General features: G+C 46.8%; 1 pseudogene; it reads right to left on the bottom strand.

The window, feature by feature from the left end:
- Positions 1-8,365: 8,365 nt before the first annotated feature.
- LOC116072054 lies at positions 8,366-16,295 on the bottom strand (annotated as a pseudogene).
- Between the last annotated feature and the right edge of the window lie 1,105 nt (positions 16,296-17,400).

Raw genomic sequence — 17,400 nt, forward strand, 5'->3', positions numbered from 1 at the left:
GCAGAAGGAGAGGGCAGGAAGAGGGGGCAAGAGGAGGGGGCAGAAGGAGAGGGCAGGAAGAGGGGGCAGGAGGAAGCAGGAGGAGGCAGGAAAAGTAAGTAGCTCTGGCATTTGAAATGACTTCCATGGGCCTGGAGACACTTTGCTTATTGAAATAACCTGACAATGGCACTTAGACAAGGAATCTGAAGCCTTCAGACTCGAAGACCAGAGAGTAGCAAGATGGCTACCCAGGCTGGAGAATCAGAGGAGCTGGGAGGTGACGTCCAAAGTCACAAAGCTCAGGCCAGGGGATTATTCTTCTTAGTTCTTTCGACCCTCATACTGAATAATAGTTGAGAGGAGAGATGAATACATTTCAAAACTGTGGAATGTTCCAATGTTCTCAGAACAAAGAGTTTACAGTGAATGTAACTAACTTAATTATTGCAACACAATATCCATACATCTTCCCCTCACTTGGGGCCCCAACAATTGATACAACTGGAAGTTGCCAATTTACAATTTCAAAAGAATCACCAGCTACACTGCTATTCCAGAGCAGGAGCAAAGGCAGACTCAGCCCTGTCAGGTAGCCATTACTGACAGGAAACCGGCAGAGGGTGAGGGGGCCCAGGGCTCAGAAGGGAGGCCTCTGATTGACAAGGCAGAATTGGAGGAGGAGCATGGAGAGTTAACGAGCATATCAAAGTTGGGAGGGGTAGGGGACAGTCTTAGCCTGGCTGGGGACCTCAGGCAGAGGGGCCTCTTTCATAGTGACATTCTGAAAAGAAGCAGATGAACCTTCAGAAATCATAGGGCAGCATCACACCTGCCCACGACTGTCCTTAGAAGCCACTGAGACAACATCCTCAGATCCCCAAGGAAGGGGCATAGACCTCGCCTCTCACTGGGATGTGTGAAGAAGAAATTGCAGACAAAACTTCCACAAAGGAAGTAGAGACTCTGTGTTTGTGTCTCTTATGTTTCTAAAGAAAGGGAGAGCAGAGAGGGAGAGAATGAGAGAGAAAAATAGGCTGAGAGGAAGAAAGAGAGAAAGAAAGACAGAAAGAAAGAAAGAAAGAAAGAAAGAAAGAAAGAAAGAAAGAAAGAAAGAGAGAGAGAGAAAGAAAGAAAGTATGGAAGGAGGAAGGAAGGAAGGAAGGAAGGAAAGAAGGAAGGAAGGAAGGAAAGAGGAAGGGGGTGAGGGAGGGAGGAAAGAATTGAATCTTAGTCTGTCCTCGTCTCTACTCTTGGCAAAGTTGTTAGACAGTTGGAAAACTTGAGAAAAAAGCTATTGCTAGTCCAGAAACTCGGGGCTGGTAGGCATAGATAGCAATGGAATGCCAGCTGTTTGGGAAGCTGAGGGATGGTCACAAGCTCAAGGTGTTGGTGAGAAAAGTAGCTCTCACCTCAAAGGAAGACAGAGATGTCTTCTAGAGCCAGACTTGAGACGACAGCCCAAACAGATTTAGGTTTCCCCAAATACCATGTTCCAATGAGGTAGCAATTTCATAAAATTTGTATAGTAACAAGATGAAGAAGATCATAAGATAACAACATACTGCTCAAGTGCTCAGGCAGGCGGGTGGGAGACACCTTGCTACTGACCACAGTGTCTGACAGCAGTCTTAGTCCTTGGGTTGGTGAAACTACAGTCCGTTCATATATTCCAAAGGGTCTACCTAAAGGTCACAAAAGATGTTCAGTCACATCCAGAGGAGGGCAATACACAGGGGCTAAGCTGGACCAGCAGAAATGATGTACAGAAATGTTTTTGTCTTAACAACCTCTTGTGCTCCACTCTTTGGCTATCACACTATTGAAAGAACGGATTCCCAAGAAAGTCATTTCCCCAGGGATCTCTGGGAAGAACAGAATCTGGGATTCCCCAGAGGAAGGACTTGTCTCCAAAGGAAAGATTTACAACTCATCAAATGACTTTGATGGAGAGACTTTGGGCTGAGGCAGTGATGGACAGGGGCCATACCGTGGCTGCACAATTTAGTTACACAACTTTCTTGCTTTGCATTTAAGCCCTACCCTCATGTCAGGACCCCAAAGATAGATAAGGAGTGGTCACTGAATCTCTGCCCTTCTTCCCCCTTTTTTCTGCTTTTCTCTACTAATTTGACTCTCTTAATTGAATCGACGATGAATGGCTGAGCCCCTTGCTGGGGCACCGCTCTCTGAGTCTGTTAAGTTCCAAACTGGAAAGAAGGGGTTACCTCCACATGGTACTAACTCTCACTCATGAGGGAGGGCACACACATCCACGTACTTTGCAACTGAAATTCACCCCTGCTTTTTAAACTGAAATTAAAAAAAAAAAAAAACTAAACACTCTCAGCTAAGTCTCTTCTTATTTCTTAAGCTGTATGAATCATTCGCCTGCTCAGACATTCACAAGAGCTCCCCAGACTGCTCAGTGAGATGAATTCAGACTTCTTCCGTGAATAAATGAACGAGCACTTACAAAAAAAGTCACTATTGGAAGACTGAAGGGGAAAGCCAGGCGAGGAACCAAACAACCTCACGACAAGACAGGTGTAATGTCGGGAGGGAGGCGTGCGCAAGGGAGAGAGTCGCAGTCCACTTACAAACTAGGCACAGTTATAGGATGAAAAGGCAGAGGGAGCAGATTGGGTAGACAAGATGACGAGGGGGGACCAGGAGTGGTGAGTCAGAGAGTATGGGAGATTAGTAACAATCTGCTGTGGCTATTACTGGGGGCGAAAGTGTGGGAACAGGAATCTAGAAATATAAGTTACTTTACTTAATACAAATTACTACAGTTTTGAGAATTAGAACCATTTAACCAAAACAAAAGAACTTTACAAAATGGCACAGCCTTTCCTAACAACTTAAAGCATCACTATCTCTCCATTCATTTTTTTTCCTCTCTCTACTTCACTTTAAAAATTTATTCCCCCCACCATGTTTTATTTCGTGCTTTGTCTTCCAAACTATATTCTCTCAGCTTCCTTCTGCCATTCTTAATTCTACCCCTCCTTCCGGGCCTAAATCTAAATAAAGATCATTCAGTATCCCTGTGTCAGGCCACTTCTCGTTACTGTGACAAAATGCCTGAGACGAAGAGCTTCTTAGAAGGAAGGATTCACGCCTCATCATTTCAGATGTTTCCATCGATGTTGAGTTGGATTATGGGTTTCGACCTGTGGCAAGCAGTGGTGGGGAGTGTGTCGTGAAACGACGATGCTCACTTTAAGGTGACCAGGAAGCCAAATAGCAGGAAGAGGAGAGGCAGAGGAGTCATTCATACTGCACTCAAAGACGTACCCCAGGACCTTAGCTTCTTTCCACTAGGGCTGCTCCTTTTTAAGGGTTCCACCATCTCCAACCACTAACACACCAGCCTTCAGGCATATCCTCTGCCAAACCCTCCTAATGACCCCCCCTAATCCCATTGTCTCTACTCTGTAAGTGCTGGAGCTACAGGTACCCTCCGTCCAACCTAGCTGGAGAGCTTTAAATATGTTGCTGGTGCCCAGTCTGAGTGCCTGGTTCAGTACGTCTGAGACAAGGTCCAACTGACATGCTGTGGACGACTCGGAGGCTGCTGGCCTGGGTTCCGTGATATGAGAAGGACTGGAGCAGAGGAAGGAGACAAATCACTTAACATTTCTGGGCCTCAGTTTATTTGCAATAAAGTCACTTCAAAGATTCACCGCCAGCTGTGGTGACACACATCTGCAATCCTAAAACTTAGAAGGTCTAAGGCTGGAGGAGGGCAAGGCTGTGCCCAACTGGTTTGTTTTTGAGATAGATTTTGCTATGTACCTGAGGCTGGCCTTGAACTCACAGAGCCCCACCTGCTTTTGCCCCCTGAGCTGTGTTGTGTGTAGCCTTTCGCTATCCCACCCAAGCTCCAGGCATGGGCTAGACTATCAGCCTCCACTCGGCTTCCCTTGAATCCATGGATAAAAGACACATACAGTTGTTCATTTTCAACTTGCCTTCTTGGGACAACTGCTGGATGCTACCATCTCCCAGCTGGAAAATGTGCCCTTATCATTACTCATGGCTCCACATCTCCCACCTGCCTTAACTTTACTTGGTCATTTGAATCCAGTCCCTGCTAAACATTTCCGGCCACCTACCTCTAGGAGCAGCCACAGCCCACGGCTCCTCCTGAGCCTGGTTCTTCTCTCTCCAAAGCATGGTTGCCTGGTTCTTCTCTCTCCAAAGCATGGCGAATTCTGTCTCTCTTTGTTTGTGTCTCCCTTTTCCTCCAGGGACCCGGAAGTCCCACCTGTACCTTCCACCCAACAATTGGCCCATGGCTTTCTTGACTGACAGATCAAGAACCAGTTGGGGAAAATGACCTTAGCATCAGAACTGCCCCTACAGAGCTGGGATAATTAAATTAAATATAATTATATCATTCCCCACTTCCTTTTCCTCCCTCCAACACCTTCCATGCCCCTCAAAACCCCCAAATTGATGGTGACTTTTTATTGAATATGTATATGCATGTTGTATATGTGTATGTGTATGTGTATGTGTATGTGTATGTGTATGTCTATGTCTATGTCTATGTCTATGTCTATGTCTATGTCTATGTCTATGTCTATGTCTATGTGTCTTAGTCAGGGTTTCTATTCCTGCACAAACATCATGACCAAGAAGCAAGTTGGGGAGAAAAGGGTTTATTCAGCTTACACTTCCCACACTGCTGTTGATCACCAAAGGAAGTCAGGATTGGAATTCAAACAGGTCAGGAAGCAGGAGCTGAGGCAGAGGCCATGGAGGGATGTTCCTTACTGGCTTGCTTCTCCTGGCTTGCTCAGCCTGCTCTCTTATAGATCCCAAGACTTCCAGCCAAGAGATATTACCACCCACAAGGGGCCTTCCTCCCACTTGATCACTAATTGAGAAAATTCCCCACAGCTGAATCTCATGGAGGCACTTCCCCAACTGAAGCCCCTTTCTCTGTGATAATTCCAACTTGTGTCAAGTTGACACAAAACCAGCCAGTACAGTATGTGTATGTGTATGTGTATGTGTATGTATATGTATGTATAAATACAACCTGCTGAGTCCATTTAGCATTGCTTCTATGTATCTAGACTCAGGGCTGGCCCTGTTGGTATTGGATAACCAACTAGGTGATACTTTTTCATTAATGTTTTGGTAAGACTCCAAATAAATGGGTTTCATTATGACTTTTCACACATATACTTCAGCTCACCTTGTTCTTTTTTTTTTTTTTTTTTTTTTTTTTTTTTTTTTTTTTTTTTTTTTTTTTTTTTTTTTTTTAGTTTTTCGAGACAGGGTTTCTCTGTGTAGCCCTGGCTGTCCTGGTACTCACTCTGTAGACCAGGCTGGCCTAGAAATCCACCTGCCTCTGCCTCCCAAGTGCTGGGATTAAAGGCGTGCGCCACCACCGCCTGGCAGCTCACCTTGTTCTTATTTGTCACTCACTGCCCTCCTCTTCCTGTCATCCACTGACTGCTCAGAGGATGAAGCGGAGCTGGGGACAAATAGGTTACACAGAGCTCCGGTCCAGTCGGGAACACGGGAGTATTACAGCTCTTAGAACATAAGCGAGAAGGTTTGGGTAGCCTGTGGCAGGCAGGTAGCCAGGGTTCCTGGTCTCTCTAGCAGGGACAGTGCCAATGGCAAAGGCGGCAGCAGCAGCAGCAGCATGAGCCTGGCCAGCCAGGTGAGTCCAAGGTCCAGAGGTGGATGCTTCAGGAGAGAGAACTCTTCCCCAAGTGTTACAGCTCAGTAAAAGCAGCCAGTCTCGGATGTGTACTTCATCCCATGTGGCTAGGGACTACATAAACATTGAAGAGTAGGGTGGGATTTAGAGGTATGTGCTTCCTGTTAGCTCAGTTTGAGATGCTAGTAATGTTCTGTATGCGGAAGGACTCTGGGTGTTACATTGTGACTGACTGCCCATGGTCCTCTCGGTGGGATGTCCTGGTTACGGGTTCCAGAGCAGGTGCAGAAATGGGTAGGGAGTGGCTGAGCTCCTGTTAATCTCAAGTCTCTAAAATTCCCGGGGTCTGAGCTCACGTACCCTTACTAGTTCTTCTGTCTAGTAGTACAGCTCACCTGCCCTGAGTTTCATTTGTCCCTGAGTTTTCCCCAAATTGTCCCTCCTCTGTTTCCATGTCATCTGGATCCCATGATTCTCTCTTGTCCCCTTAGACCTCTTTCTCTCTTCTCATGAGGTAGACAGACACATAGACGGGTAACATAGAGAGATAAAATACGTACATAGATATGATGTTTGGCTTCCTGAATCCAGCTCATGTCACTTAACAGAGAGTCTCAAGTTCTATTTACTTTCTAGCAAGTCATCATTACATTTTTCTTTACAGCTGAGTAAAACTCTGTTGGGTATATACGGCATATTCCCTTTCTGCATCACTAATGGGCCTCCAGGCTGATTCCTCATCACGGTCAACCAGGCACCTCTGTGCTGTGCTGCCTTAAATGCTTCAAATGCACACCCAGGATTGGTATTCTACAGGTGATTCTAATTTTTGTTGTGGGTTTTGAGGAGAATTTGGCACTTTTTATTTTTAATTTTATTCCTTGTATTTTGAAATTAAAATACAATTACATCAGCCGGGCAGTGGTGGTGCACGCCTTTAATCCCAGCACTTGGGAGGCAGAGGCAGGCAGAGTTCTGAGTTCAAGGCCAGCCTGGTCTGCGGAGTGAGTTCCAGGACAGCCAGGGTTACATAGAGAAACCCTGTCTCCAAAAAAACAAAAAAATAAAATAAAATAAAATAGAATTACACCACCTTTCCTATTCTATTTCCTGCCTCCAACCACTCTCAGGTCCTCCCTGTGCTCTCTCAAATTTATGGCCTCTTTTCCTTTAATTGCAGATATATTCCTAAACATATCACTACAACCTGCCCAATCCATAATGTTATGAAGTGGAAACTTAAGGGTTCTTTGGAAAGCCAGTTGTGTTCGATGGTTTCCTGAAGCAGACACAAGGGAAAGGATGTTCTGCTAAAGCAAGCACATGAAAGGATAAGACCTGAGGGATTCTTCAGTAACGACATGCATATATTGGTCTGCCTCACATTGCATAGTTGAGCTCCATTTGTCAGGACTCCATAGAGAGAAATGTACCAAAAAACTTCTGGTGGTGTGTTGATGACTACGGTGAACTCAGGCGGATTAGCAAAGTGACGTCAGCTGATACAAATGCACATGGTATTCTGCTAACATAGACTCACGTGCTGAGGCAAGACACGAGGTGAAGCAAGACCCACGGAGAACACAAGATGTTTGGAGGGAGTATAAATAGGACTCAACAGACTGTGAGAGGGGCTTGGCTTGCTTGTAGAGCTAGCTTTGCAATGCTTCTTGGTCTCACATCTTGGCTGATCTCAGCTTCACTGAGAGAGGCACAGCGGAGAACTTCTCCTGGCATCCCTGCTGGTTCTAATTCCTCCTGCAGACTCCTGCCGATTTGGCTAAGGCCTGGCTGTTTCTGCCAGGTCATGCCACCCGCTGCTGCTATCCAGACACTACGGAATTGAACTGCTGGTGTATCCAGGAAGTATTTGCGAATGGACTGAGCTGCCAGGGCCTTCTAACCTGTGAACTGAACTGCTGATTTCCTGATGAAGCAGGTTGGATGTGCTCCAAAGAATAATTTCTAAACAGGTCCACATCCCCTGTCTCCTAATGCCCTTTTTCTACTACCTCTGGTGGGTGGTGGGGCTGGAAGGGAGGTTAAAGCATTTAAGAACCATTATTAAAATTAGGGGTGAGAAAACATTAAAGCCTACAATGTTACTTGCATGTATATTTTCAGGGCTGAGCATCTGGTAACCAGATGATGTGCTCTTTCCCGAGGAAGAACATTTCTCCCACTCTCAGCACTCCTTAGTTGTCTGTCGTCCTAGGGCTGGAGCCCCCCTCACGTCAGCATGCCTGTGAGTCTCGTCTGTTCAGGTCTTGCTTAGGCAGCCATGTTGATAAGAGCTCATGGATGTAGCTTCTCTGACATTTCTAAGCAAACTTCCAGCCACCCTGGCTCTTACCATCTTCCCCCAACCCCCTCTTTCTAGGACCCTGCAAAACTGGTTTCCACAGTGGCCGTTCCAATTCACACTCCTACCAGCAGCATATAAGGGGTCCTCTTTTCTGACATCCCCACCAGTATTTGTTGTTCACTGTGCTGATGGTTTCCTGGGCAAGGTAGAAGTGCTTTAATATCCTGCCAGCCTATTCTTCAAATTACTGAAATTACTTCCTGGAGGCAGAGGCCATGGAGGAATGCTGCTTGCTGTCTTGTTCCTCATGGCTTACTCAGCCCGCTTTCTTATACTGTCCAAGGGTGGTACCATACACAATGGGCCGGGTCTGCCATATCAATCATGAAAATGCCCACTGGGGCTTGCCTACATGCTGATCTGGTAGCAGCTTTTTCTCAGTCAAGGTTCCTACTTTCCAAATGACTCTAGCTGTGTGGAGTTTGGCAAAGCACTATCCAGCACGCCCTATGCCCCACCATGCTGGCAAAGCACTATCCAGCACGCCCTATGCCCCACCATGCTGCTTACGTCACTCTGGCTCTGTAGCCTGTGGTGTTGTTTGAGATCGGTTATTATAACAACCCCAGCATTGTTCTTGTTTAGGAACGCCTTGGTTGTCTGGGGTCTCTTGAGCTTTCCTTGTGACTTTGTTGGGGATGTTGATGACTCTATAGCTCACTTTAGGTCTTAGACCTGTTTTCACAACATTAACCCTACCAATCCATGAGCATAGAAAGTCTCCCAATCTTCCAGCGTCTTCAGTTTCTTCCTTACGCATTTTAAGATTTTCCTGTAGAATTGTTTTGCCTTCTTGGTTAGGTTTATTCTGTGTATTTAACTGTATTTTGAAGCTACTGCAGATGAGATGGCTTCCCCCCACCCCCAGCCTTTTTCTCCACATTATTGGCGTATGGAAAAGCTACTGCTCTGTGAGTTTGTTTATTTCTTTGTTTGGTTTAGAGACAACGTCTCACTCTTTAGCCCCAACTGGGCTAGAACTGTGTAGACCAGGCTGGCCTCAGATCTCAGAGATCCACCCACCTGCCTCTGCTGCTTGAGTACTAAGATTAAAAGTGTGTACCACTAAGCCTAGCAAAACTGTTGATTTTTCGAGGTTGGTGTTGTTATTTGTTTTTAAATTCTGTTTATTTTATGTGTATGGGTTTGGGGTTCCTGCAAGTGTCATGGCTAGCAAGGAGACAATCCTGGAGAGGTGAAGGATGTACCACGGGTCAGCACCACGTTAGCAGGTACTGGGTCAACACTCCACAGTCTGACACCATGGTTTATTTTCCTTGCACAGTTAAGTATGGTAAAATTTTGGGGGAAAGTCTCCAGGTGACAATTATCACAAAAAGCTTCAGGAACGGCTACGCTGAGACTCCCAGGCATAGTAAACCTCTATAGCAGACCACCCACGATCTTCACAATAATAGTGAGCTCTATTGACTGATAGACAGTGCTCAGGGTAAAGGCCTAGGAGGATAGATTCCTTTGACAGAGGACGCAGAGTATATGGGACCTCTTTCACAAGGAAGGGTTCTAGTCACTGAGAGAAAAAGCTCAAGCTCAGAGCCGTAATGGTGCTCAGGATTGGGGGGCGGGGGATTCAAGAAAACGGCTGGCTCCATAGAACAGCAAAAGATCACCAGACTGTTAGACAGCATCCACTCCAGTCATCCGGGTGAAAGGGTGTCATTTCCTTCCCTTGTAGAACATAGGTCTGCATGTTTAACAGTTCTGGTTTCTCCAGTGCTTTCTCTAAGTTGTGTCTTCTATATATGTGTGTTTTGTCTGTGTATACACCTGCACACCATTACCATGTCTAGAACCTGCAGAGATGAGATCAGAAGAAGACGCCAGATCCCCCAGGGCTGGAGTTACAGATGGTTGTGAACATCCATGCAGATGCAGGGAATCAAACCATGATCCTCTAGGAGAATAGCCAGTGCTGTTAACTGCCAAGCCATCTCTCCAGCTCCTGTGTTGATTTGTTGACAGTATGATGATTCAAGTTCCAAGTCAAGATATTTGTTTTCTAACTGGTTACTCTATAGAAATATTACTTTAGGGCTGGAGAGATAGCTCAGCCATTAAAGGCTAGAATTACAACTATATGAATTGCTACTTTAAAGTAAATTCTAGTAACTGACAAAAGTCAAAATATCCTCCTGGGGTTTTGTTTTGCTTTGCTTTGCTTTTTAACATATGACGCTGTTTGATTAGGTTGCTAGCAATTTAGAACATCAGTTTGTGAGGGTACATCCTATTTTTCAGAGAGAACCGAGATCACAGGTAGCCCTGGAGCTGAACAACAGCTTTCATTTTTAGCAAAATCTGCAAGGCCACAGTTTTCTGACCAGCCTTGTGGGGCTCTGAAATCGAGTATTCCTCCTTCTCTGGGAGGGCGATCTCACCCTCCTGCCACCTGGGTTTGTGCAGCTGCTTCTTCTTGCAGGACGCATCTGTTAGGTGCTTGGGGATTTTAACCTTGCTGATATCAACTTTTGTAGAAGCGGCAATGACAAACTTCTGGTGTGTTCTGCGCAGATGAGCTCGGTTGAGGGCAAGAGGTCAGTGAAGTAGCAAGCCACTGCCCAGCTGCTTCAGGAAAACCACACTCTCTTGCCCCTGTGGTGCCCAGTATGATCAGGACAGTCCCGGGACTGATGCCGCAGCCTCCTCACGTGCTGACTGAAGGGCTTTTTGCCATGGCTCAGCAGCTTCTGGAGCACGTCTTCAGTAGGATAATACCTAGGCATTTTGTGAAACTTAACCATCCGGGTGCCACCATTCTTGTGGCCACCGGCTGGCTTGTGACAGTAGACAGGACTTTCGATTTGGCAGCTGAGTATTTCTTTTTTGCACAGGCATTTCTATTTCTGGGATACAGAGCAGATGGGGAGTACCGGGCAGGTTTCTTCTCCTTTGTGGTCGGGCTTCTTGGCTTTCTCGGCTGCCATCTTGCAAGATGGGAAAGAAAGGCTGTAGTTTTCCCAAGCTGTCTTACTTTTGCTCTTCATAGGCAGGAGGGCAGGCGGGAATCTTATGGAAACCTAAGATAAGAGGTACACTAGTTACTTTCTTATTGTGATAAAACGCCATGACCAAGACGACATACAGAAGGAAGGATTTGCATTGGACTTACAGTTTCAGGGGGACTGGACTCCATTCCTGTTATGGTTGGGAATCATGGCAGCAACCAGCAGGCATGACGGCAGGAACAGCTGAGAGTCCACATCTCAGTCTGCAAGCAGGAAACAGGTAGATCAAACCCCAAACGCTGCAAGTCTTTAAGCTCTCAAAGCTCCACCCACCCAGTGACGTACTTCCTCCAGCAAGGCCACACCTCCCGAGCCTCCCAAAGCGTTCAGAACCAAGTAGTATTCAAACGCCTGAACTCTGGGGAGGGAAGGGGGGCATCTCATGCAAACCACCACGAGTAATTGCAAAACCAGTTTAACATTTTTTTTTAACAAGGGTATGTAAAAGAATGCCAGAGTTGGTGAAATCCTGAGCTAAGCAGGATTATCCCTAAGAGGATAACCCTTCTTAGGTAGACTAAGCCAACCATTGTATGTGTGGCTAGCCTTTATCCACGTGTGTCCTTGTGCAGGCAGAGGCTAGAGAACAATGACCACTATCCAGTCCCAGCTTTAGTCCTTTGATACAGGGACTCTCCCTAAACCTGGAGCTGGAATTATCATCAAACCCCAGAGATCCTCTGTCGCAACCTTCCCACAGAACTGACGTTACAGGCACACGTGGCCACCCCTAGCTTTTTAAACGCATACTGGGAATCCAACACATCCCCATGCTTGATACATTGAGACTTGATTGACTGAACCATCTTTCTAGTCCCTGGATCTGGAAGGTCCTAAGGTGGAGCCAGCTACAGATGGGGATGAGGAGAAGAGAGAATCAGACGGACAAATGGACAATCTGCTCTTGACTAGTTGTTGATTTTTAAAAACAGATGTTGAAGAGAAGAGAAGCCATTTGAATGGTAGCCCTGGAACCGGAGAGATGGCTCAGTGGTTAAGCGAACTGCTGCTCTTCCAGAGGACCTAGGTTCGATTCCCAAATGCCAACCTTGCCAGTGGTGATACATACAGCTCTATTCAGAGGACTCTGGTAGCAGTTAGATAAGAGAGCTAACTAAGGGCAAAGTGTGGATGTGTTAGCCTTTTAGAGCAACGTCACCTAGAGCCGAGGTCTAGATTCCTTAATAAGACGACATTGATAAATAAATAGCGTCTGAGGCTGGAGAGATGGCTCAGCGGTGAACAGCACTTACTGCTTTCGCAGAGGACCCAGGTTCCTATTCCTAGCACACACATCAGGCACCTCACAACTGTCTGCTACTCCAGGCCCACGGGATCCAACACCCTCTTCTGACTCCTCAAGCACATGCATGCATGTGATATAAACACATTCAAACATATACGCATTAATAAAAATAAACAAATATATTTTAATCCCCTGGTGTGTATGCAAAATATAGCCTCTGGAGTGAATCTAATACTGCGTGTCTAGGAAGAACTCAGGAATCTTCAGTCCCACCATCTAAAAAGTTTCTCATGCACGTGGGCCTTGGTGTATGCCTCAGGCAAGCCTTCCCAGCTGGGGATATGGTCCTTACCTGTGATCCCAGAGCTTGGTAGTCTGTAGTTAAGAAGTTCAAGACCTGCCTGAATTCTATACCAAGACACTATGTCCAAAAAAACAAACAAGCAGGCTCCTCTACCTGCTTGCATCGCAGAGAACGTCCCAAGCCTGCCCTGTCTACAGAGCATGGCAACTATAGGTTGTGTTTATAGAGACCTATCGGAGAGCAATAGGTAGAAAGAGGGAGTGGGAAATAGAAAGATGCCTTTTATTTCAGCATAGTCTTCCAAATGCTGTTTTAGAGTTCTCTTTAAGGGTTGGTGAATGCTGCTCACACTTTTCATAAAGAATGTGACTGTGGCCAAATCAGCTGTACAGGTGGGGAGCCTCAAAGCAGTGGAAAGTCCACTAGTGCCACCTAGAGGCCACCATGAGCCACACTGAGTGCAAAGCAAAGCTAGAGGAGGATCTTTCTTGGGGCAGCAGAATGTAGCAAGGGCGGTGAGAGCTGCAACTAAGAACATCAGGAAACCAAGCCGGTGGTTTGAGGTTTGTCTCTTGGCTTGTTTTGTTAAGACATGTCTCAGGGAGCTCAGAGTGGCTTTCAACTGTCTGTCTATGTAGTCAAGAATGGCCTTGAACGCCTCCTAATCCTCCTGCCTCCATCTCTCTAGGGCTGAGATTACAGCAGTATTCCGCCATGGCTAGTTTGTTCAGTGCTGGCAATGGAACCCAGGATCTCACACATGCTAGGCAAACACTCTTACCAACTAAACTACAACCCTCCCTCCTCTCCAGCCCTGACGTTCTGGGAGTATGATAAAGATTCTTCATTGTCAACTTGACTAGGTCTAGGGTTAAATAAAATCCAAGTGGTTGTGTACCCCTGGGAAGAATTTTTTTTTTCTTAACTAAATTGTTTGAAGCAGAAAGACCTACTTTTAACAGGATCTTCCAAGGTGGGAAGATCCACCTTTAATCTGGGCCACACCTTCTGCTGGCAGCCTATACAAAGGGCCTGGGGAAAGGAAGCTTGCTCCCTTTGCCTGCTTGCTCTCATTCTCCCTCACAAGTCCATTCCTTCACTAGCATTAGAGCCTACTTCCAGATTCTGTCATATACTGAAGACCAGTTGAACGACCAGCCTCAGGTACTAAACAACTACTGGATTCTTGGACCTTCCATTGTTACACAGCCAGACCACAACCTGTAAGCCATTCTAGTAAAGCCCCTTTAGCCCCTTCAGCCTCAAATACCACCAGAGCCACTAGATATAGATAGGTAGGTAGGTAGGTAGGTAGATAGATAGATAGATAGATAGATAGATAGATAGATAATAGATAGATAGATAAACATGATAGGTAGATAGATTCATTTTATCAATTCTGTTTCTCTACAAAATCCTGACTAAAACAGTGACCATGCTCCATTTTTTAAAATTTCTTTTTAAAACTGGGCCATCATCACCAGCTTCATATTTAGCACCATCACCACCATCCATACTTCATGCCATTGTTACCATCACTACCAGCACCAAGACCATCATTAACACCTTCACCATCTTCACCATAACCATCTCCATCACTACCCACCACCAGAACGCCATCATCACAAGCACCACGATCATTACCACTATCACCTCCACACCCCCCACTCCCACATTCACCACTATTCACTCCCATATTCACTTGGTCCTTACCTTCAGCACGCCTATCAGCCTCAAATACCACCAGAGCCACCACCTCCATCACTCCTGCGATGCTTATTTCATGTTCCTATTTCTAACACACTGAACACTGCCTCCCTGAGAGAGGAGCCAAGTTCACAAGGCTCAGGAAGTAAACAAAACTTACAGGGCACAGGAAGTTCCTAAAATGGACAGGATTCACAAGGCCCCACCCCAAAGTTTTACACACTCCAGGGATGCAGCCTTTGTGAGTCTCCATCACAGCTCCCTGGAGTAGGCCTTTCAGCCATGCAGATGCTTTGAGTCACTTGTGCTCCTTGGAGGTAACAACAGTAAACTTACTGGTTTACTAAGCTGGACTTAGATAGAACTGTGGCTATGAGCTGCCATCACTGCCCTATCCAGGTGCTTGCTCATGTCTCTCCAGGAAGTCACCCACCATCATCACCATCATTTCCTCCATCACCACCACCTCTGCATCCATCAGTTACTTCCTCCATTCCCCATCAGCATCTATACAACATTCCACCTCATCCCATTAGGCCACTGAGTTCCAAACTGTCTAGCGAATTCTCCTTACCAAGAAAATAAAGCATTTGATACATGTCACTCTGTCATGTCTGTCACAACTAAATGTAAATATCAGCTAATGTCACACTTTCCACTTACTCCTAACATCAGTCAGAGCATTTGGCTAATGACAACTTACAACCGAGTTGTCATTTCTGTGACATATCCCTGTGGTTCCAGTTCCTCAGGACCCTTTTCCAGAAACATCACCTCCAGCCCTAGAAGGGATTCTTTTTGTTTTGCTTTGTTTTGTTTTAACTATGGGGATTTAGTTCGATTTTTTTTCTTCAGCATATAAAATAATGGGCCTTCAGCATCTTCATGCATGTGAAGGTTGTGACACCCTCATGTGTCCCATTCCTCGTCTTCATGGTCCCCTTCTTTCCTATAAGTGGTTTTGATTTCATGTGAGATGTGTTTTTCACATGCACTTTTAAAATCTAGGCTTTATATATGAAAACACGTGATGTGTCTTTTAACCCTCTCGTCATCCTCTCTTGTTCCCTCCCCCTTAGACACCTTCCTCCCCACATAAGTCCCCTTTCTACTCTCAATCTATATATTTAAATCTAGATCCCACATGGGAGAAATCGTGGCTTCTGTCTTTTGGCATCTGGCTTCTTTGATGTAACACGAGGCTTTCCAGCTCCATTTCTTTTCCTGCAAACAGCACTGATTCTTGAGGGTGGATAAGCCTCCACATTGTATAAATACCACACTTTCCTTATCCATCCTTCGCCTGGGTCCACACCTTATCGTAAATAGCCCACCAAGGACTCTTCAGTGAACAGAGAAATGTTCAGGCCTCCTTGTAGTCTAACAGACATGGCCCTGAGAACACAGCCTAAGGTACATGACCTCCCTCCTCTCCCCACACTGGCTGTCCACTGTAACTCGGATCTTGGAACACGATGACCTCAGATCTTCCAAGCAGTAAGAAATTTGAGGTCAGGGACTGCTGCTCCCACTTCACAGGTGGGGAAACCGAGGCCCTGAAATGGAGCCCATTGTAAGCATACACACTACTAGTCATACAGAGCTGGCCTGGCCTCTGGACCCTCTGTCCTAGGGCCCTCCGGGCTACCTCTCCTGGTTCTCCACACCCCTTCCTGTTTGGCTGTCAGAGCCGGCAGCTGGGCCTAGTGATGAACAGGGTGTGCTATGGGGAGGGGGCTGAGAATAGGGAGCAGGTGGGGAAGCAGCAGGTGCGGGATAATAGGGCCACCAGGGGAGACCCAGGGAGCAGGTGCTGCCCGTAGTGGGGTTGGGGGGGGGGGAGTTGTCATTGTATAGCCAGCTCTGGTGGGCTCAGGGCAGAAGGGGAATTCCTGTGAGCCCCTGGGCCACCCTGGCTCATACTCAGAGGTCCTCAGGATCCATGGGTTCAGGCACACAGCCAGGCCCCTCCCCTGGGTCCCAGCAACCCTACCAGGTTGCCATGACAACCAACACTTTCATCCCTGTCCCTTTGTCCCGTCATGGTTCAGCTTTTGTGAACAACCATAATTGGGAGGTGGGGGGAAGGGACCAGCCTCAGCTGGGGTGGAGTTGTGAACCCCAGGCAGTGAGGGACTGGAGGGTAGACTAAAGAAAATTAAAGATGTAAAAAGGCTGGGTTCTGCTGCCCAGTGGCCCCCTGGAGCCTCTTCTCAAGCTGCTTGGCCACATTCTCAGAGCCGGAGCTTCCGGCCTGGGAATGACCCCAGGCCCAGGCTCTCCTGACACACCTCTCGGCCTCCTTTTCCCATCTGTGAATGGTGCTATGGATCACCCCATTCCCATGGTGCACTGTGGCTCTGAGAGACAAATGAGCATGGGCTGAACAAGCATTTTAACTCCCAGTACAACTGGAGAAACTGAGGCATAAAGCAAAGCTGGGCCCTAGTCTGAATCATTCCCACAGTGAGCAAATGACAAAAGCCAGAACTGCTGGGTAGCCCAGGTCAAGGGCTCAGGCCCCCAAACTTCACCCACAGTATTGACAGTTGTTTCTCCCAGGCATTCTCTGCCTCTCATCAGAACCCAGCCCCCATCAATGTGTGATAAACAAGAGGATCTCTCCTCTGAGGAGAGAAAAAGTGAGACCTCCCTTGACCTTCCTGCTCTTCCACCCTCCCCCCTGCATGACTCTGCAGCCCCCCCCCCAATGGCTGCTTTCTCTCTGCTCTAGGTCTGAGTCACTGGGAGTGATAAAGAAAGACCAGTACCATCTCTGAGCCCGTAAAGGCCCCCTGAGATGGCCCTGGCTTGTGTTAGAGAACCCCTTAGCTGAAGCAGGAGGGAAGCCACAGACCAGCAGATGAGGGCTCCTGGGACCGGGACGACCACAGGGTAGCTATTGAGATGAGGTAGGAGCACCCTTTGTTCGTTTATTTGTTTTTTGAGACAGGGTTTTCTGTGTAACAGTCCTGGCTGTCCTGGAACTGGCTCCATAAACCAGGCTGGCCTCAAACTCACAGGAATCTGCCTACCTTGCCTCTGGGATTAAAGGCCTGTGCCACCACACACTGCCCACCCTTTGTT

The sequence above is a fragment of the Mastomys coucha genome, unplaced genomic scaffold (genome assembly GCF_008632895.1).
Source record: "Mastomys coucha isolate ucsf_1 unplaced genomic scaffold, UCSF_Mcou_1 pScaffold23, whole genome shotgun sequence".
Taxonomy (NCBI): domain Eukaryota; kingdom Metazoa; phylum Chordata; class Mammalia; order Rodentia; family Muridae; genus Mastomys; species Mastomys coucha.